Genomic DNA, 23,452 nt, shown 5'->3' on the forward strand with positions numbered 1-23,452 from the left:
GTACTATTACCACTCTGGTGAGTGCAACAGTAGGGAAAATGTTGGATAGCGGAAGGATAAAATCTACTATTCAGACTCCAGTCAGTGCAACAGTAGGGAAAGTGTTGGATAGCGGAGCTGTAAAAATTACTATTCCCACTCCAATGAGTGCATCAGTAGGGAAAGCGTTGGATAGAGGACGGGTAAACATTTCTATTCACACTCCAATGAGAGCAACAAGAGGGAAAGTGTTGTATAGTGGAGGGGTAAAAATGTGTATTCCCACTCCAGTGAGTGCAACAGTAAAAAAAAGTGTTGTATAGCAGAGGGATAAATGTTACTATTCTAAGTCCAATAAATGCAACAGTAGGGAAAGTGTTGGATAGGCGACACAGCCGCCAGCAACTGCAGGCAATGGATCGATGGCTGCGCCAACACCCATGCCTGATCAAAAAATCCTCAAACAGACACACCGACAGAAAGGCCAGCTGGTTCGCCACCAACCTCCAGGAATCCAAGCAGTCCTGCTGAAGACTTGAGAAGAAGTGGCACCAAGAACGAACCCCAGACAACCACACTGCCCTAAAGAACACCAACTGCAAGCACCACTAACTCATTTGATCCACCAAAAGGACCTCCTTCAAGAAATGCATTGACAACAATGCACACAACAGCAAAGGGCTCTTCAACATCATGAAGGAACTCTCTAACCCCAGCTCCAGTTCCGACATCCCGCCGTTGCAAGACCTAAGCGACTCCTTAGCCACCTTCTTACACCGCAAGGTTGCTGACATCCATGACAGTTTCAATTCCCAGCCCCTCCCTGCAGCCGCCGACACCGCAGACTCACCTCCTCCCAGCCTCATCAACCACCTACTCTCCTGGACCCACGTCAAAAGACAACGACACCATCAAGACCATGAACACCATCCACTCAGGGTCACCATCCGACCCCTGCCCTCAACACATCTTCAACAAAGCATACCGCATCATTGCACCCTAACTCTGGAAGATCATCAACAACTCCTTTGAGATCGCCACCTTCCCAGAAAGCTGAAAACAAGCCAAGATCAACGCCCTACTCAAGAAAAACAGAGCAGACCCAAAGTACCTCAAGAATTTCCAGCCCATCTCCCTGCTTACCTTCCGGTCAAAAGTAATCGAAAAGATTGTCAACAAGCAACTGACTCACTTCATCGAGGAGAACAAGATCCTAGACTCATCCCAATCTGGATTACACAGCAATCACAGCACCGAAACTGCCCTCATCGCCACCACAGACGGCATCAGGACCCTACTGGACAGTGGCAAAACCGTAGCCCTCATCCTCCTGGACCTCTCGGTCGCCTTTGACACCATCTGCCACCACACCATACGCACACGCCTACACGATGCAGGAATACGCAACAAAGATCTGGACTGGACCACCTCCTTCCTCACCAACAGAACCCAGACGGTTCGCCTCCCCCATTCCGTTCTGAAGCCACCAAGGTCATCTACGGTGTACCCCAAGGATCTTCCCTCAGCCCGACCCTCTTCAACATCTACATGGCACCACTCGCCGACATAATCTGTTTGCACAACCTCAACATTGTCTCCTATGCCGACAACACCCTGCTGATCCTCTCTCTCACCAAGAACTCTGCCACTGCCAAAGCCAACCTCCATGAAGGAATGAAGGCCATAGCACACTGGATGCAGAACAGCTGCCTGAAACTCAACTCAGACAAGACAGAGGTCCTCATCCAGGGCTCCACCCCCTCCGCCTGGGACAACTCCTGGTGGCCAGCCGCCTTGGGTGCTGCACCCACACATACCAACCACGCATGCAACCTGGGGTTCATCCTGGACTCATCATTCTCAATGACCCAACAAGTCAATGCCGTCTCCCCCTCCTGCATCAACACCCTCTGCTTGCTCCGCAAGATCTACAATTGGATCCCCACCGGAACCAGAAAGACGGTAATCCTGGCCCTCGTCAGCAGCAGACTGGACTAGGGCAATGCCCTCTATGCAGGAACCACGGCCAAACTCCAGAAAAGATTCCAGCGCTTACAGAACGCATCCCCATGCCTCATACTTGACATCCCCCGGCCACACCCACATCACCACCCACCTGAAGGACCTGCACTGGCTCCCAGTCAACAAAAGGATCACCTTCAAGCTCCTCAACCATGCTCACAAAGCTATCCACAACGCCGGACCAGCATACCTCAACAAACGGCTCACCTTCTACACCCTGAACCGCCAGCGTTGTTCCGCCGACCTCGTTCTTGCCGCCGTCCGGCGCATCCACACGACCTCCACCGGCGGCAGATCCTTCTCCTATCCCGCCACCAAGACATGGAACACCCTACCCACACAGCTGCGTCAGACCCAGGACCTGCTGAACTTCAGGAGACTCCTCGAAACCTGGCTGTTCGGGCAGTAGCTGCACCCCCCCCCCCCCCCCACCCTCCCTCAGCGCTTTGAGAACCTCACGGGTGATTAGTGCGCTCTACAAATGACTGATTGATTGAGTGATAGCGGAGGGATCAAATTTACTATTCCTACTCCAGTCAGTGCATCAATAGGGAAGTGTTGGATTGTGGAGGGGTAACATTTACTATTCTTACTACAGTCAGTTCAGAATTAAAAACCAACAAAATATCATCAACAGAATATAAAAAAATGTTAAGTAAAAAAATATGAATATATAAAAAAATACTTAATATTAAAAGTTAAAAAATAAAAACATATCATAATGTTAAATACATACCACAAATACCTACAAATATTATATTAAATTAAATTAAATAACTTTGAAACAAATAAATATTATTATTTAGAAATTAATTATTAATATTATATATTATTACATAAATGTAGTCTATTTACTTCCTAGCCTATAACACCACACAAGTCACAACCCACATCTAAAATAAAATATTATTTATCAATTAAACAAATATTATATATTAAAAAACAAATTAAAACGCATAAAATATAATTAACTTCTCACCCTTTACATCTATAATCCCGACAACCCACACCTAAAATTAAACTGTAAAAAATGTATTACACAATTTAAAACAAATCTATGAAATACCTATTAGTATTTTTCAACTAATAAAAAATTAAGTAAATAAATTTTTTTCACACCGTTCACTCCTATAAATGCAAAACCTAAACACAAAAAAATAATTAAACAATTACCCTAATTTATCATTAATTAATTAAATAATATTAATTATCAACTAATTGTTACTGTAGTAAAAATAAATTACTTCTCGCCCTGTACCTATAAAAACCCCACAAATCCACAACTAAAATTAATTGCACAATTTCCATATTTAATTGTCAATAATTAATTTAGTAATATTAATAACAATTGATTATTAATTCATTACAAATACATTAATTCCCACCCTTTATCCTGTCTCGTTGTTGAAGGGCTCTGATGTTGCCCTACCAGACTTCTGTGGGCACAGTGCCTGCTTCAAAATGGATTTAGTGTGGCTAAAGACTTTCGCCACCTCGAAAATACACTGGTTCCTCGTGGTTCAGGCATGCTTGCCGTAAGACAAACAGGAATTACTGAATAAGTGGATAGGCCTGGCAGTGGAAACTTCCCCCCACTTTAGCTCACTAGCTGGTGCCAGGCATGATTGTGGTACTGCAAGCCACTCCATCAGAACTCTGATCAATTATCGTAAAGGATACCAGGTTGACGGAACCTCCTGCACTTGGCATCTGTGGCTTCTGAGAAGCATGTGAGGATGGTGTGAGGATGGTGGACTTCTTGTCCAGTTGAAAGGACAAAACGATCTCCATGGATCATGAGGCTGATTCCCAAGGTGACTTCAGGAAAATTAAAAAGCTAAAGGGGATATTCCTGTGAATTATCTTTCTTGACCATTGGCAACTAGACCTGGACTGGACTGTCCTGTGTCTGACAGCCTGAAACTGTTTAAGTGCTCCCCCTGAGTTCAGGTGGGCATTGAAAGTGTACTCCTGTAGTTCTTAGGGCTTCAAAAGATTTTGAGAACGTTTTCAAAACTTTTGACTTAGAGCTTCATAAGGACCAACATGTGAAAAGTATCTAACTGGTAGTTCTGTGGCATTAGATTGCATTTCAGGTTTGCCCCACATGAAGAAGAATTTCTCCTCAAAAAACAAGTCCATTTTCAGAATGGTACTTAGAAACATTTTTTAATTTTCCTACTTCCAAGCCCTATTGGGGCTAATCTTTTAGGCTTCATTGTGGTCTACCATAATCTTTAACTGGTAATGCCTCTTTAACTTTACCTTGAGCTTTTTTCACTTAAATCTTTAGAAATTTAATATCTCTGTATCTCCTTTTTGGATTTTTGTAGTTTTTATCTTTTTTTGCTTACTGAATGCTTTTATTGTGTTGTCAATGTTTTTAAATGTTTTTGCACATCTATATGCTTACCACAATTTTTGTTAATTTTAACCTGTCTGCATTGTGAAATAGCTATAAAGAGTTGAGCGCAGGTATAGATTACTGAAATCTTTGACCTAATAAGTTACTGATTTTATTACTTGTAGTGGTCTACCATCCATAAACACTATCTTCACATTGCAGGCTGGGATCTCTCCAGTGAAAATGGTAGGAAGTCCTTTGACAGGAATCCTGAGGTGTTGGCTTCTGCAAACTGGAAGCCTGGCGGACATCCAGGTACGGTGTAAATGAGCCTCAAATTCATAAAAATAAAACTCTGACCACCCACCATGGACATCATAAAGATGGTTTGCTTTAGAGCTGGGTGGTAACAAGGCACCTAGCAAAAATTAAGCAGATTTTTAATTAACCCACTTATCTGTTCTCTTACCTCATTTACAATAGGAAATTCACTACGTCAGGGACAGGAGAGCCACAGCGGCCCCCACTCAAAATACGTATACTGACTCTGGGCATACAGCATATTTGTCAAGCACCTGCATTTGGCAGATGTCACCAGGGGGAAGATTTACAAGCCACTTGTGCCACTGGTGCGTCACTATTTGTGACGCACTGGTAGCGCATTTCTCTGCTCCATATTTACAAGGACAGGAAAAGCCACTTGTGTGGCTTTTCCTGTCCTTGTAAATACAGCCCCTTTACACGCAGCACTATGCGTTAAAGTGACATTCCATGGGCGTTGCTGTTGGTGTTCCCACGCGACCCCGTTCCCGAGGGACGTAGCAGGTACCAAGCGGGTGCTTGATGCGGAGGGCGGTGTGCCAATTGCGTCACCACCCCCTTCCCGAGGTCTATGGTGTGATAGAATCTCACCTGTCAAGTGCATTTTAATTTTTGCGTTGTCCCCAAAATTGCGAGTACCTATCATTTTGTTGCACTTTTTTGACATACCTTTTTACTTTCACGTCCTTTGCTAGGGTGGGCCTTAGCGTGTCCAAACCACCGGGGTTTAGTATACTATAGGTCCTGATGAATGCCAGGTAAATTAACACCAACATTGGCAGAAACATGTTGACCAGCACGTAAATCTATAGGAAACAAGCCATTCAATCTATTTGGCTCAGTTTTCCTACACATATTTTAATATGTCTTATTGATCAGGCAATAAAATAATTTTTTGATACAATTAAGACATTTTTAACCTCACCACTTACACTTCCTTTATTCACCTATACAACCACCCAGCCACCCACGACTTCACATTACCCGCTCCGCAGTAAGGGCCTGATTACGATTGCGGTTTTCCCGCATCCTCCGGGCCGGCGGTAGCAACCGCCGGCCCCGACGATGCGGCAAAACCGCTGCGGACTGAAAAAGACCCCCTGCCAGATTAGGATGGCTGGGGGATCGTTTTTCAGTCCGCAGCTTTTCCGCCGCGGTCGCCTTCCGACCGCGGCGGAAAAGCTTTAACATGGCTGGCGGTGTCTATCAGACACCGCCAGCAATATTAGGATGTCTGCGGAAAGATGCCTTTACACGGCGGCATTTCCGCCGTGTAAAGGCATACGGATTTGTGTTTGGGGGCCCGTTGCGGGGCCCCAGGGGTGAAGAGGGGGTGGGGGGTGCACATGGGGGGTACCTATGGTAACCCCCTGCATTTGCCTGCACAAAGCGGCAGGCACCGCAAGGTGCCTGCTGCTTTGTGCAGGCAAATCCACAACTCACATTTTTATCATTGCGGCTGCTGCTTCAAGCAGCACCCGCCGCAATGATAAACATACAGGATGTGACTGCCAGGGTGGCGGTCACATCCTAATTTGCACGGAGGGACCGCCGCTGCCCCTGTGGACGGTCCCTCCTACTCTATGGTGGCGGATGGACTCAGGTCCGTCCGCCATCATAATCGACCCCTAAATCTGGCGTTGAAGCACACTGGGGTGGCACTCGGCCACTCCCAGTGGGGCCCAATGATGAAGCATGTCACCGACTAGGTCGGTGAGTGAGGGCTTTCTATAACACCAAATGGGTGTTGTTTTTCTCTTAGTGCTTTGAATCTCGCCTTTCTGATGAGCTACCAACGCTCTTTTGTTGTTGTTTTTGTTCCCACGCAACACCCATGGAACAAGACACATTTCCAGATTTACGATGAATCATAAGCCTGGAAATGCGTCAAAATGCTTTGCCACCCTAGGTGTGGCATAGCGAGGCACAACGAGGAGCAATGTTTTCATTTCTCCTGGTTTTCCCTCTTTCAATGCATGCTGTATTCTACAGCACGTGTTGAAAGAGGAAAATGCCTGTAGTGATTGTTTTTGCGCAGGAAGGTGCCCCTTCCTGCACAAAAACAATCTCCCCATGACGCAGGCATCCTTGTACCATGGTGCAAGGGTGTCTGCGCCAGCGCATGTCAGCTGTTTGTGCGCCAGCGCAGGGGAAAGCACAGGAATGCGACATATCATTTTAAATATGTTGCATTCCTGAGCTCTGAAAGTGACGCAGTGTGGTGCAAACAAAGGGCTTGTGGTGCCTCGCTGCGGCATTTTCTTGTAAATCTGCCCCCAAGTTTTTGCTTATATTCATAGGCCAGGAAAAAAATGCCTTGCTAGCCTTTAATCGGGTCAATGACTTTTCAGACCTATATATTTTTCCAAAGAAATGTTCATTCTACTTTCACCTTAATGAGATCAGCCTCTTAAGTGCCTGAATTCACCCGCACTTTTTAGTGAAAAGGTTGACAGACACACACCAACTAACATGGCTTCAGGAGGCCTACACAGTTTGGGGCAGACTTTGTAATATTGGGATCATTGGTGAAATAGAGCCACCAGCTTGGCACAAAATTCTAAATTAGGCCAAAACAAAACGAGGCACTAGAATTATTTGCAAATCCCATTGCTGCTTATCAGTGATTTACATGATCAGTACATTTCTTTACACCTTCCAGAGCCTGATAATCTTGTGTTATAGGTTGTATAAACATCAAAAATTGTTATTTCATTTACTTCCCCTTAAAATAAGCAATCAATATTTTCCTAATAAGTACTTCTTCAAATGTGTGAATGTCGCCTCAACACAATAAACCCACTACATCCGGTCTTCTTCAATTATCACAGTTCTTTTGGGTGCAGTATGTGTAGCTAACCATACCCGACAGCATTAATGCCACTGTTTATATTACCATAATTAGTGATAATAACTTAAGTACCACTAAGCACATCAATGCATCAAGTTCATGACTAATGGCGCTCAGCTGCGCAGCACGAGTGGCAGCGCCCATCCATTACAGTTTATTTTGCTGCCAGAGTGTGCGCATTCTTAATGGCTGAAGGCAGTTTACAAGGGTTAGGCTGACAAGCATTTTTCTATGTAAAGGACGTGCCTGCGTCGTGTTCACGTAGCGCCCTCGTCAATCAGGAAACCATTAGAGTCAAAGAAGAGGGGTGAGAAGCAGATTGCAAGGCATAGATTTGTCCCGATTGTAGCAGCATCATAATTTCATTTCTGGTTATCTGATAGAGGTGTGCATGTATATAAAAAATAATGGAGCGAACACACAAGACTCGTATAAGCACTGAAGCGATGAGTTCAGGAAGAACAGTGGCAGGCATGGTTTCTGCGCAGGGACATTGCAGGCTGAATGGAGGGAGCAGCAGGGCAAACGCATGGATGTGACGTGCCGTTCCTCTAACCTTTTACGTAATATTTGATGCTGTGGGGAAAAAGTCTGTGTCAGGAGAGGAGGCTCTGATTATGCTTACTTTGTTTACTGTTTTTTTTTAAACTGCAGCTCCCATGAATACAACAATCTGCCATCAAACATGTAACCTTGGCAACCAATGAAATCATCATGGCCCTGTATAATGCAGTATTATCCTATCATTGTCCTCTTTCAAGCTAGATTTCAAAAGTGATAACAGGAGGAGAGCAGAAGTGCGTTGTTGATCTTACAAGAGTATGAAGAGAGGGTAACCCCAGACCCCCAGGGGCTGTGATTAAGTCGGATTTGCTAAGGAAATCCTGATGTATGAAGTCGTCTCCCCACACTGGTTTATGCGTCAGTAATTCCTCAGAAGGGAAAAAGGCACCTTCAACGTTGCGTTACCTTTTAACTGATGGTGAATGAGGACAAAAAAAGCAAGCATGCCATTACTGGATGGGTAACTCTGGTTCAAGGAAGCATGCAACCGGCTCCATTCATTGTTTCATCAGAGGTTTTCTATGGATAACCCCACACTCCACTTACCACGACAACGCTCCCTCTGTTGTTGCCCAATTCTCCACCTCCATTTAACTGCAAGGGTGCAGAGGTCCATCCAGAGACTTCCAGTGAAGCACAATGTCCCTACAGGTTACTTAATTAGCCTTTTCTTTGTTTCTATTCGTGCTTTGGATTTTAGACAATGGGTCTGATTCACTAAGATTACCTTACACTTTTGTGTAAGTTCACAATAGTTTGGTATTCACAAAGGTATGGTATTTGTAGTATCTTTACATTAAAAGATCAGTGCTATCTTTTTCATGTGTCAAAAACATGTTTCTATCTTTTGTCCCATACAGTTGTATGGATATGCATGTGAACAATATTTAAAACAATTTTAATCAAGATAATAACTTGTAACTAGAAACCTTCCTGGGAGCAGGAATTCTAATTAATGACAACCTGCCACAAGGCAGTTAATGACAAAACTGTCGATAATCCTAACACTCATCATGTGACAATAACAGTATTTTGCTTTTCATGAAAGAGAAAACTGAAGTGTGAAAGTCATGTTCACTAGGGTTCATAAAGAGCTGAACATAAAGGAGAAGACCTAGCTACACCTGTAGCACTTCTCTAGGAGAGAGTGTTTTATTTGGGTATTTTTGAATATGACATACATGTTTAAACATAATCCTGGCTGTTACATAGATCCAATGCAGATATTTCCAGCTTTTGATACATAGTCATTTCTTTGTAGGTGTACTGTGACAGTAAATTTTTTATTTATACTTTTTCAGTTTGGATCTTAGCTATGCCCAACACATACTATTTACACTGATAAATTAAGTGGTAACAGCAGACCCAACAATTATGCTAAGGGACAAAATGTAATACATTTCTCCAAGCACAAAAGGTGATTGGACATAGGTTTTGGCCATGTGACAAAAGGGGTCCCACAGAGAGCATACACTTCAGGTCTTGTATGAAGTTACATTTTGTTGATGAACAAGAAAAGCTACCCTCAATAGCTGGATAGGTAGGAATGTGTGCCAAAATATAATGGCTTACATTATGGGGCCGCATTCCACATTCTAGATTTACTCAGGAACCTCTGGCCGATGGTCTTTATTGCCTGCTGAGAAAGTGTGGAGGGGAGAAAATAATATCTAGCAGAATATACATTCCCCTTCCACATGCATCTAAAGGAGCACAGACTCTTGATTCAAGTTTGCTAAATTTTAATGCCAAAAAGAGCAGAACATAAGTACACCTAGCTAGTCCTCTTTTGCTGTTTGAAATCCTGAAGTTACATCAACACTTTCGATTCAACCAGCAGAGCAGCCGGCGTGACTCTGTCACATGCTGACGGTTGCGGCGGTGTAAAGGAAATAGTATCCACAGTTAAATACGAAGGACTCGTTCAAGTGAGGACTGCGGTGACATGATAGTGTGTGAGGGCCACCCATCTAATCGGCGTTTTTAGGTCTCGCCTGTCGATGCGCATGCGCATCGAGCTTGCGAGACTATGGGGGCTTATCCACTCTTGAACCAACTTGCAAGGAATCGTGGCGATTCCTTGCAGTGCCCGTGACTTTTAAGCTCAATGCGCATGCGCATTGAGCTTAAAAGCGCGTGCACATCAGTTCCCTCAGCCGCACTCCAGGCCCCCGCTCCGCCCCCTCCCCTGCCCGCCGTGTCGCATTTCTCCTCCCCCCTCCCCTTATCTGCCTTCCCTCCGTCTGTTCCCTCTCCCCGCTCCGCCCCCTCCCCTGCCCGCCGTGTCGCATTTCTCCTCCCCCTCCCCTTCTCTCTCTTCCCTCCGTCTTGTTATTTTATGTTGCGACTTTGTAACCAATGTTCCCGAGTCCTTCGCTAGCTCACCTACCCTAAACTATGTTTGCATCAGTACAGCAGATTTGTACGTATTCCCTATCCCATTTCGCCTTTGTATTTGTTCGCTTTGCTTACACCTACGCAGTTTAGTCCAGCAGACCCTTCTCCCAGCCTAGAGCCATTTGCTTGCATTTAGGCACTTCAAGACATCCTTTCCCCCACCCTACAGCCATTAACACGGTTTCGTCTTTCATTACATTAAAAACTGTTACAAATCACAAAGACACTTTAGAAGATACTTAGCAGGCGCCACCATGTCTGCTTTCAGTTTAGGAACAGTTAGCAAATGTTCAGCTTATTCGCCTTAAGCAAATAAAGTGCACGATTTAATCAAAATGTAAAAAGAGAACTTAAAGATGCTTCATGTGAAGTCTTTATAAAAGTGTGCCGTCGGCGCGAGAACTAAACTTTAAAACTGCTCTATGTAAAAGTTTTTATAAAAGCTTGCTGTTTGAAAGTACGATAGCCAATGCTTTCACATAATGTATTTTTCTATACTGGGAAGGTGGTGTTAAATACACATTCATTTCGTTAGGCACGAAGAGATTAAGTAATTTTCCCAGAATCACAAGAGGCTTTTTGGCAACATTACTGAGACTGAAACTGGCTTTTCAAGGCTGAAGTTGAGCGCTTTTTACGCAATACATGTCACATGCAGTATCTTCAGCATATTTATTTTGCTAATTTTAGCGCAGCATATGTAATTTGCATCACACAAGGGCACACATTCATTTTGTTAGGCACGGGGAGATTAATTGATTTGCCCAGAATCACAGTTGATATAGCGCCAAATAGACCTGCACTCAACGTAGTATCGCAGTGCTTTACATAGCACCAGTTACGTTATACGAGGGCACACATTCATTTTGTTAGGCACAGAGGCTTTTTGGCGACATAACTGAGACTCGAACTGTGTTCCCTAACCTTAAAGTAAAGCACTTTAGTCTATGATGAAAGCTTACTACGTAAAAGTGCGATAGCAAATGCTAATAAATAACGTATTTTCTTGCAGTAGAAAGTTGGTCGGTAATTATAATACATTAGTGTTCAATTAGCCTTTGTCAATATTTACTTAGTGCCGTACAAATGCGCAATGACCACAAAAGCAGCCGTACTGCAAAACAAGTCTTATATACTTTAATCTGCCTCAGAACAAAAAACGCAGCTATGATACTTTCTTAGACACAGGCTAGCAGCGTAGCTGGTGCTTTATAATATTAATTAATACCACTTGGATAGTAGTCTTGCATACAACTAAAATTTGGTCAATGAGTTACGTTACATAAAGGCACACATTTATTTTGTTAGACAGAGGTAGAATAAGCGATTTGGCCAGAATCACATGAGGCTTTTTGGCGACATTACTGAGACTTGAACTGTGTTCCCTAAGCTTAAAATAAAGCGCTTTAGTCTATGATGAAAGCTTACTACGTAAAAGTGCGATAGCCAATGCTAATAAATAACGTATTTTCTTGCCTATGGTAAAAGAACTTTCCAAAAACTTCATGTTAAGTCCTAATTAAAGCTTGCGATTAACACAAGAAACTACGTTTATTTTGCAGAGTTTTATATTGCGCGACCGAGACTCAAACTGAACTGGGTTTCAGAGCGCTTTACATAGCACTACTTACGTTACACAAAGACACACATTGATTTTGTTAAGCGCAAGAAAATGAAGTAATTTGCCCAAAATTACAAGACACTTTTTTAGCAACATTCTTCAGACTCGAACTAGGTTTTCCGAGCTTAAAGTTGAGCGCTGTTGTCTATGATGAAAGTTTGCCACCTCAAAGTGCGATAGCAAATGCTAATAAATAACGTATTTTCTTGCAGTAATAAGCTATTCGGTAATTATAATTCATTAGCGTTCAAATAGCCTTTGTCAATATTTACTTAGTGCTGTACAAATGCGCACTGACTACAAACGCAGCCGTACTGCAAAACAAGTCTTATATACCATAATCTGCCTCAGAACAAAAAACGCAGCCATGATACTTTCTTAGACACAGGCTAGCAGCGTAGCTGGTGCTTTATAATATTAATTACTACCACTCAGATACTAGTCTTGCATACAACTAAAATTTGTTCAATGATGTGCTGATCAATGCCTACCTCAACGCCGCGCTGAGTCGGCGTCAAGTCGAGTCAAGTAAGCACGCAGATTTCATGCGATGCTACTCTCGTGGTGAGCTGCCTGCTGTAGCGGTTTTGCTACGGCGTGGTATCAATGCAAAAAAAAAATGTGCACATTGTCGCACAACCTACCAAAGAACAGCCCAAACTAGTGTTTTCTAGTATGCTCAATACAAGCAACTGCCTTAACACTGCTGCGGCCTACAGTGCAGTACCGCTATTAACAATTAACAGAATAATTCTGATTGTGTGAATTTCCTTAATCTGGGGGCGAGGTTCATAGCACGTTAAGTGCAGGGCAGCTCGAAACTTCTAAAAGTAATAGAACTTAATTGTGCAAACTACCGAGTGAAGTGCTATGCAGCCGGCAAGCACAGAATGAGAGTTAAGGAGTCACTCTCATTGCCAAAATAGAGGAAAAAAGAAGTAACATTCCAATTCACATTACCCCGTGCCTTTTGCACTTTCAAGTTAGACATGAAATGGCATAATCAAAATGCTAAAAACTGTGAAGTTTATTTTGCAGAGTTTCATATAGCGCGAAATAGACCTCTTATAACAGAAATGCAACACATATTGCATTACAAAAGCTATAAATGTCACATTTGCAAAAGTTACAACTATTAACATTGTAAATGCCAAAGCTATTAATTTATCTATGTAAAAAAAAATGCTATTTACAATACTAATGGCTCAAACTTTTCTACTGCGAGACCTATTGCATTTCCACCATCACACACCCTCACATCCTCTCACCCTCACCCACCCTCACCCACCCTCACACCCTCACCCACCCTCACACCCTCACTCATCCTCACCCCCTCATCCTCACACACCCTCACTCACCCTCACACCCTCATCCCCCTCACAACCCTATCACCCTCACTCAGCCTCACACACTCACCCTCACACACCCTCATACCCCCTCACTCACCCTCACCTTCACACACTCACACACCCACTCATCCTCACCCTCACACCTCCTCACCCTCACACTCCTCACCCCACTCAGTGCTACAACACATATTGTGTTACAATAGGTGTCACATTTGCATAAGATAAAACTATTGGCATTGTAAATAACAAAGCTATTAATTTGGCTATTTTCAAAACAAGCACATAAATAAAAAATGTGTCCTTTACAATACCAATAGCTCAAACTTTCCTATTGCGAGAACTATTGCATTGCTGTGCTTCTCTCCCCTGCTGCACTCTCCTGCTCTATAAAGATGTGGCCTAACGACCAGAGCTGCCATCTAAGTCACGTAAATACAAAACATGTTGCATTCCAAATGATATAGGCGTCACATTCGCGAAAGTTATAACTATTGCCATTGTAAATGACAAAGCTATCAATTTAGCTATTTTAAAAACCAACAAATAAATAAAATATTTTTCATTTACAAGACCAATAGCTCCAACTTTTCTAATGCGAGACCTATTGCATTTCCAATGCTTGTTTCCTTTGGGGAAACAGTGAGTTAGTTTGGTGCATATAGAAGTTCCTGGCACGAACAACGGAAAGTCCGCCTTTGTGAAGGAGAGGTGAGTGACAGTTGAGCTACATTAAAAGCACATCGATTGAGTTAAACCTCGACAGACTGAGGCTTTTTTACAAATGCTTCTAAAGTTTTTTTTTTTTTTAGGTGGCTTTATTTCGTATGTGGGACACACATAGAGGCGTAACTGACGTGATCTGTCATTGTGTACGACCGGTGCAAAGATTTATGTAAGTTACAGAGGAGACTCTTTTAGTTTGCATGTTCCAATTATGAAGTGCTTTGGGACACTATATCTACACATATATATCACGTGCACTCTCATGTAGACACAATTTTTAGACTTCACATGGTGCTAGTGTTTGGTCTCCATTGTAACTGGCATTTATTGCTCATCGACTCAGGCTTGATTCAATCAAAACAAGCTTTATTCGGTTAGTATACAACCATAAAAGCATTCTATAAAACATCAGATATAAAAACATTAAAACATTTATCATAAATCATCACAATAGGATATAAATAATTTATCACAATAAGAAATAATAAGAATTCATGTAAGGTTCAGTTACAAGCTAGGATATCATTATACATAAAGTGCTAAACACATTGAGGAGAAGACCATATTTATCTTTGGTACTAAAACAAAAGGAAACATTTCGCCTGGGAATTTAAAACACTAATTATGCTAAAAAAGTGATAATTTCCATAGACTAAAAACATTTCTTTTCCCTGCCCGATTCAATTACTACATTCCATATCGTCTCCTAATGCCTAGTGCTACTTTAATGAAACTCATCATTTCAGAACAAACAGTAGAATTTTGCAAATAATTGCAAACACTCATATCCCTCTATGTATGTACATGGAGAGATATTTTTCAGTATTCGTCTCAAAAATCTCCTTCTCGGATCATCATAGAGTGTGAAAAAGAGTGTAAGGTGCATAGTGCTCTGGAGAGTACTATTATCACAGGGTCAAAAACTAAGAGTTTCCACCCACCTGGTTTGTCTAGGAAAAGCAAGCAAAAAGTGCAATGTGCCAAGGCAAAATCTGGTTAAATTAAAACGCATCTGACATTACTTCTTGCACCTCCCGCACTTTCCTGGTGACACTTTGGTAACTATAAATACACAAGCCACTGCCTGGGATAGCCAGCATGCTGCATACACATAATAGGTAATTATTGGTGGGTAATACATACATGTATATTTATTTTTATTTAGTTTGTGTACCATTGCCCTTGTCCTGAAGAGGCCAAGCAGAACATCTAAGGCTGAAACACGTTCATGTCGACATCCATTAAGGAGAGTCTGTGGTACATTCACAAAGAGTGGTTTAATAATTTTTTTGTTGACATAATAAGAGCGATAGAAAATAAACCCCTTTTGCCTTATGTGTTAACCTAGACTACCTTGAAGTGTATCACCCAGACTAAAAGGGGGGACACACGTATTAATTGTTATGGGTATTGACAAAGTTAGTGGTTTGTATCATTTTTGTATATAACTTTTTCACATGTTATCTTGTTTGTAGTCATATGTTGCTGATTGACTAGGTGCCTATTGTATATGTGTGCCTCTATTAATGAAACTACATGTGTTTGAAGGATAAAAAACTGTGAGAGGGCAATTTAATGTGCTCTACTCAGAAATATAAAACTTTAAAATAAATCCTCCATACCAACCTCTGTTTGTATAGCGATCAACTCCAGGGACCAACAGTTCAATGTCAATAGTCAGTGCTGTTTCCCCACTTCACACTATTCCTGAACTCAGCTCGCCGGACCCCCCTGGTTCCTGCATCTGTGACCAGGTACTTCCACTCTGGAGCAGTGTACATCCGGCACAGCACTCTCCCTCTCTTTGATCTCCTCAAGCCTTCTTGACTTGGTTCTGTGTCACTTTGCTCAGATTCAGACGTTTTAGTGATTGGAGCAAGATCAGTTTGTGATACAAGCCTCAAATTCAGTCTTTCCTTTCTCACCGGCCACATCTCGCTTCCAGCTTTTGTTTTCCTCCTCACTATCAGGGCCTGCCCCACACCAGTCTGCTCAGCTGAGTCTGACTCTATATGATCCCCAACAATTCTGTCTCTCTCAGAGTCTGTACCTGGGTTCTGTACAACTTGATCCCCCTCAGTTTGACTAAGTGAGCCTTCAGCCTCAACAGGAATCCTCACAGTTTGGCTTGTCCTCTCTTCCGACCTTGCGATCACAGCTGGATTTCCTTGAGCGAGAGGAGCTGTTTCTTCCAAGGGTTCTGGAACTTTGTGTGTGTGGGAGGCATGGATCCAGTTCGGTAAGCCTCCGCACTTCACTGCAGTGCTGGTGACCAGACTCACTTGAAATGGACCTCGGCACAGTGCATGAAGGCAGTTCTTCCTCACGTGTTTTTGGACCAGCACCCAATCACCCGGGCTTAGGTCATGCAAGGAATCCTTTGATGTGGGTGCAGTTCCGGCTTCGACCTAATGAGGCGCAGAATTAACCACGTCAGCCAGTCCCTTGCAATAATCGAGAACCAAGTCATCGGTGCTGCTTATCAATGCTGTCGCTGCCACTGCAGACAAGAGCATGACCCTCCCCATTAGTATTTCGTGGCGAGAAAGTCCAGTCCTACTATTAGGAGTGCTACACAAGCTCATAAGCACCAAGGGCAGCGCATCTGGCCAATTCAAAGACGTCGACAAGCAAACCTTTTGCACTCTCATCTTGATAGTCCCATTAATTTGCTCCACCAGGAAAGATGCCTCCAGCCTGTAGTTATGGTGCAGTCTCTGATCAACTTGTAAAGCGGCACAAAACAGCTTCATAATTTCACTATGAATGTTAGTTCCTCTGTCTGATTCCAATGAGGTTGGAAATCTGAACCGTGGAATAACCACTCTAAGCAAAAGCTTTGCCAATGCAAGATTGTCACACCTCTTGGTTGGATATACCCGACCCAACATGAAAAGACACACCACCACCAAAACATACCTCAGCCCACTGCAACTTGGCATCTCAATGAAGGCCAGCTGTATTCCATTAAAAGGACCTCCCGATCTCCCAATGTGACTCAAAGTAACCAGTTTTCTTTCCTGCATTAATTTGTTGACACGTCACACACCTAGGACACATTTTCTCAGCGTACATGCAAAACCTTGGATTGTACCATGTCTGTCGGAACACCCTCACCATAGCATCTCTCCCAAGGTGAACCGCTCCATGAACATGTCTCGCCATAGGACTCAAGAAACATTTTGGTAACACTGCCCTTTTTATCTGTTGAGACTAAAATGCTATCACTTCTCTCACAGCCTGCTCCAGTCCATACTGCCTCCGCTTCCTCTGAAATTTCTTCTTTCAGACATTTATCCTCATTCCGAGTATCTGCTATGGCTAACATCATGCTGAGCTTGGTCTTTTGTGTGCTCTCTCCTATATATTCTCCATTAAAATCACAAGCATGAATGGCATAAAACTGAGTCACTTCATCTGCATAGCGGTTACCCTTTTAAGTCCTCCCCTCATCCATGTGCTGTACAGTTTGCCCCTGCCACTTCCTTGGGCTTCTGCAAAGCCTCTAACAGTTGTCACGCATAGGCTTCATTCCTGATAGGAGATCCTGATGACGTTAAGGACCCCCCCCTGGTACTACAACTGCCTGAAATCATGAACAACTCTAAATCCACACTGACTATCAGTGAACAGAGTCACTCGGACTTGATCGGAAATGAGACATTCACCTATCGGGCAATCATTTTTGCTACTTGTATGGAGTATAATCCTTGTAAATAAGCAGCTTCCACAACTCCAGAATTAGTACAAACAGCAAAAGCTGCTCTCAAATGACCCTCATTGTCTATTAAGCATTAACTATCAATTAAAAGGATCAGATCTGGTTTGGGTAAAGGTTTGTCAACAATGTCAGGTCTTGGTTTGTTAGAAGGTTCAGCCACATCCATGTAGTCGTGCTCCTCACAATTTTCCCCTTCAATGTGTGGAAATGGCATCAGTGTTGCAGGATTCAACATAGAACATCTTTTCAAGGAATCATTTTCAGATGCTAAAATAACTTGCTTGTGAGCCTATTATTTGTCAAAAGGTTCGAATCATCACAAATCCTACTGAGAGTGAAACATAGACAGTAAGAGGGTGACCCATTACAATGCTTTCACATCTCTCAATGCTGACATCTGGTGCAGCATTGGATCCGAGACATCCGGGCAATGCAGGAGCTACCGGGTCTAGGGTAGCTGAAAAATAAGCCACTGGTTTATGGGCACCCCCTTGGGTCTGAGTAAGTAAAACTAGTGCGCAACCCTACCGCTCATGGCAAAAGAGCAAAAGCGCTTTATTGTAATCAGGCATTCCCAAAGCTGGAGCACAACACAGGCTCTCTCTGAGCTCCAGGAAGGTAACCAAACAGTTGTTATCCCATAATACGGGTTCACTTACATCCTTTCATGTCAACCTTAACAATGGTTTTGCCTTGAGGGAAAAAATATGAATCCACTGTCGACAGTAGTCGACCATTCCCCAAAACATTTGGACTTCTTTTTGCAACTTAGGAGTACCCATTTGTAAGATCTCCTCAATGCGATCCGGTGACACCTTCCTCTTTCCCATCTCAATCCTATTACCCAGATACAGGACCTCAGGCAAACAGTACTGAAGGTTATTGGGGACACCTTGTGTCCATTCTCTGCCAAATGATTCAGCAAATCCACTGTATCTATTCTAAAGCATCCTCCATTTCGGAGGCACCCAGAAGATCATCTATGTACTGAACAAGAACAGAATTCTGTGTCAGTACCAGACTCTCAAGATTCTTTTTCAAAATCTGATTGATAATGGATGGACTTACAGTATACCCTTGCGGGATACAAAACCACGTCAACACATGGGGGCGGATTTACGAGTTATGTCGCATTTCTGCAAATCAGCAGAGATGCACCAGAAAAGATGCGACATGCAATTCCCTCCCTGCGCCACCACGAATGTGTCGCATTTACAATGTGGTGCACTGTGGCGCCAGGATAGGGCAATGTGTGTTACATCCTGTGGCGTAAGGGTAGCGCTTTGCTGGAGTCATGTTGCAAGCGCGATGCAGCTCCAGCAATGCTCAGGGGAGCCCTATGCCTAACATGTTGCATCACTCCTTATGCCTGCTTCAAGCAGGCGCAGGCTTTTGGACGTAGCATGGACGTAAAAGTGACTCAGTGAAATCTTGTGGATTTCACTGCGTCACTTTTACGCGGCGTTCTTGTGACGGAACGCCCACCCTGCGCCGGAACACCCACATGAAACCTAATGCAGGTTTCATGTGGCGCAGGGCTTTACAACGTGATGCATCTGCCTAGATGCGTCACATTGTAAATAAGGCACAATGTGGGGCATGGTTTATGACAACGCTGCATCACAGAATTGAGGCAACAGTGGCGTAAATGTGATGCATGGGGCTTGTAAATCTGACACTGTATCTTTTCTACAAGCATCCTCCATTTCTGAGCCCACCAGAAGATCATCTATGTACTGAACAAGAACTGAATTGTGTGTCAGTACCAGACTCTCCAGATTCTTTTTCAAAATCTGATTGAAAATGGATGGACTTTCAGTATTCCCTTGCTGGATACAACACCATGATAACACACGGTTTTCAAGTCAGAAAGCAAATATAAAATGGCTTTCCTCATGGTGGGGTATCTAAAAGAATGCCTGGCATAGGTCAATGACTGTAAACCATTTTGCCTTACAAGGTATTTGGAACAAAATTACCGCTGGATTTGGTACCACAGGACAGCAATTTAATCGCAATCTCATTAGCCTTTCGAAGGTCTTGGACAATTCTATATTTACTATGGAATTTCCACAACCCCATAATAGGTTAATAACAGGGGATCCCTTTTATCTCCTTCAGAAAGCCTTGTGCAATCATGGACTCAATTAAAGGGCTTATTCTGGCCATAGTCTCCGGAGTCGAATCATACTGCTGCGCCGTTGGAAATTCAGCATTTGGCTTAACCTATACCTTAACTGGCTCAACTCCTCGAATCAGACCTATTTCTGCCCCAGTAACATCTCACACCTCAGGAGAGACTGAATCCCTCAAATCAAATGGTAACTCTTCTGTGGTTAGGACAATTAAAACCTTTGCACCCAAGTTTTGACTTGCCAATTTGAAGGCAGCATCATCCTCATATGTCTGTAATTCTACCCCTTCGGAGTACAATAGGTGGTGCAATTTAGCTTACACAAAAGATCACGTCCTGGTAGACATACTGGACATGAGTCACATACCAGGAACTGGTGTTGATCCTGAAATGTTCCTATTTTCACAGGCAACTCATCTGTCAGTGGATAGGTCATTTTCTGATTAGTAACCTCTACAACTTGGATCGATTGTCCCGAGAGGGGAAGGTTGGGAACCACTGCTGACCTTACAGTAGAGCGGGCAGTGCCGGTATCAATCAAGAATGTAATGGGATGACTGTTAATATCTGTCTCCACAAATGGTCCACTCTGGTCTACTTCCAAGGCTACCCCAAGATTATAATCTTTTTTTTCCTTTGAACACTGTCTTCACTGTCTAATGTTTCAATGAAAAACATCTGTTGGTGCACAAGATTGCCTTGGGGAACTCTCGGAGGTTGAGGTACCTATATCGACTGGTCTAGACCTCCCCCATACATGGACCTCGGTCGAGTCGCAATGTTCAAACCATCACACACTTGCACATTTTCCTCATATATTATATCTGATTAGCTGGGTTTAGATGACAATTGCACTTCTAATGCCCGATCTTGTGGCAATAATGACAGGTAGTATTCCTCCTCTGGCTAACCCACTCCACTCCGGTAGCAAGATCTATTCCTCTTCCTCTCCCTTGTCCTGGAGGAGCTAATGCATTTTGGTTCACTCCTCGACCGCTCCCATGTCTTGGACCCATTGTACCTCCTTTTCCCTGTGGTAGGTCTGGACTCTCTGCATTCCTCTACTGTACCATCAACCTACCTTCATTTTTTTATGCTTGGACTCCATTTCATCGCTACAGTACTTAGCATAACGCAGAATCTCATCCACCGACTTGTTCTGTCAACAGATCAAATGTTGCTGGATCATTAAATTAATCTCAGACTCTAATCCCAACACATATTTTGAAACAAACTGTCCCATGCCTTTCTGTTCCAGGTCATACAGCCCACTATGGTGTTTGAAGGCTAGTAGGAGTCTCTCATAATGATCATGCACCCTTAGGCTCAAGGGTAGTTCGATCAATCTTAAGCCAATCAATACTTTGTGGGGCAACTTTAGAATGGAGCCATGTAATCACTGGTTCATATTTTTCTATCACATCAGGCGAATGGCCATGGGTTACAAGGTCTCTTTCTGGTTCTACAGTGGCGACTCAATTGGAATTTTGCACGCCATCCAGAGATCCTCTTGGACCACAATATCAAACATGGTGTTCAAATCTATCCATAATACCTTCTAAGATTTGAAAAAACGGTCAACTTGCTTATACCATTCAGCAGGTTTTTCCCTCAGGTGAGGGAAATCATTTGTGAAAGAGGCCAAATCACCCCTGCTCCAAGGCACATGCACATACCCTCCATTTGTCACCTCTCACAACGGGTAATTTCCTACTCTCTCCAATCCCCCTCCAGGAGGCGGAGTGGCTCCTATTCCTTTCTTGGCACTCTTTTTCTTGGACCACCTCTCTTCCCATCTATCCAACTCTTTCCATGTGCACATTCCTATGATTAATTCACAAATGTGTGCCTTCAACTCTACTATTATCTTCTCTCCCAATTCCTGATCAGTGTAGTTTAACCTGTGATTTCCCTGTAACATTATAGTTTTCATCAAATCCACATCGTACTTCCATGGCAATTGGACTAATGTCTTGTGAGCTTGCTTTGCCTTCCGAGTGACATCCGTCACCACAAATAATAGTTTATCTTGATTGTAAAGATATATCCTTCCAAATGGCAAGTTCCCATCAATTACCTCATCTACCTCTGCCTTCAATTTCATTACATCCTGCAGTTTTGCCTTCATTGTAACCTTAAGTGTTCCCTGATTTGTCACATGACATTGCCCTTCCCTCTCACAACTCTGACTCTTTCACCGACTTTCCAACCCTACAGTTTGGAAACCAGATTGCGTTCCATGTACCTCTTGCCTCGTTCCCTTCACTGGTGTCCTTCCCATAGTTCTGTTCACTAGAGGAACACATATTTTTATTTCTGACTTAGAGTTTGCCGGTGTACCCTATCTTTTTTTTCAGACCTGTCCCACACCCTTGAAGGGTCTGCTGTCACTAGCAGTTGTGTACTAGCTCCCACAGGCACCAAGGATACACCTGTTCCTCCCATTGTAATACTTCTTCCAGATATAGTTTCTTCTCCCATTCCTGTCTGCTGTTGACCCCAGCTTTCCCTATATTTGGATTATATACCGAGACCACAGGTCTATATAAACGGTACTGTAAGGGCTTCTTGTAACAGTATGGCACTGTCAATTCCTCCCAGCTCTTTGTGCCAACAATGAGTACAGTCTTTCTCCCTCCATGGTTTTCACTCTCTTACTCTTCAGGTATTTTGAGGGAAAAATTGGGAATCTACTGTTGACAGTAGCTGACTATTCAGGTATTTGGAGAGGTGTGGCTCACTGGTTAGAGGCGGCAGACCCGAGTGCAGAGAACGGCCCGGGACCAGGGTTCGATTCCCGACGCGGCAGGGTCTTGGACCAGGATCAGCGGACTGATAATTCTCGCATTGGTGCCTACTCCGACCAGGGAGCACACTCGGCAACTCTGGGCATTAGCTTGCCTCATCTCCACAACGGCCCCACACAAACGCCGGGGATGCCTGGTTTCACCTTGGAGACCCCCAGGAGGGACTATCTCACAGGGAAAGCCAGGACGGGTTCCCCAGCGGTCTATAGCGCTACGAGGCCTCCGGGTAGCAGTGCGCTTTACAAGACACAACAATTTACAATTTACAATTTACAATTTACAATTCCCAAACAAATTTTGACTTCTTTTTGCATCTTAGGAGTACCCATTTATAAGATCGCCTCAATGTGATCCGGTGACACCTTCCTCTTTCCCTTCTCAATCCGATGACTCAGATACTGGACCTCAGGCAAACAGTACTGAAGGGTATTTGGGGACACCTTGTGTCCATTCTCTGCCAGATGATTCAGCAAAGCCACTGTATCTACTGTAAAAGCATCCTCCATTTCTGAGGCCACCAGAAGATCATCTATGTACTGAACAAGAACTGAATTCTGTGTCAGTACCAGACTCTCAAAATTATTTTTCAAAATCTGATTGAAAATGGATGGACTTTCAG

The sequence above is a fragment of the Lissotriton vulgaris genome, chromosome 9, assembly GCF_964263255.1.
Source record: "Lissotriton vulgaris chromosome 9, aLisVul1.2, whole genome shotgun sequence".
In the NCBI taxonomy this organism is placed as follows: Eukaryota; Metazoa; Chordata; class Amphibia; order Caudata; family Salamandridae; genus Lissotriton; species Lissotriton vulgaris.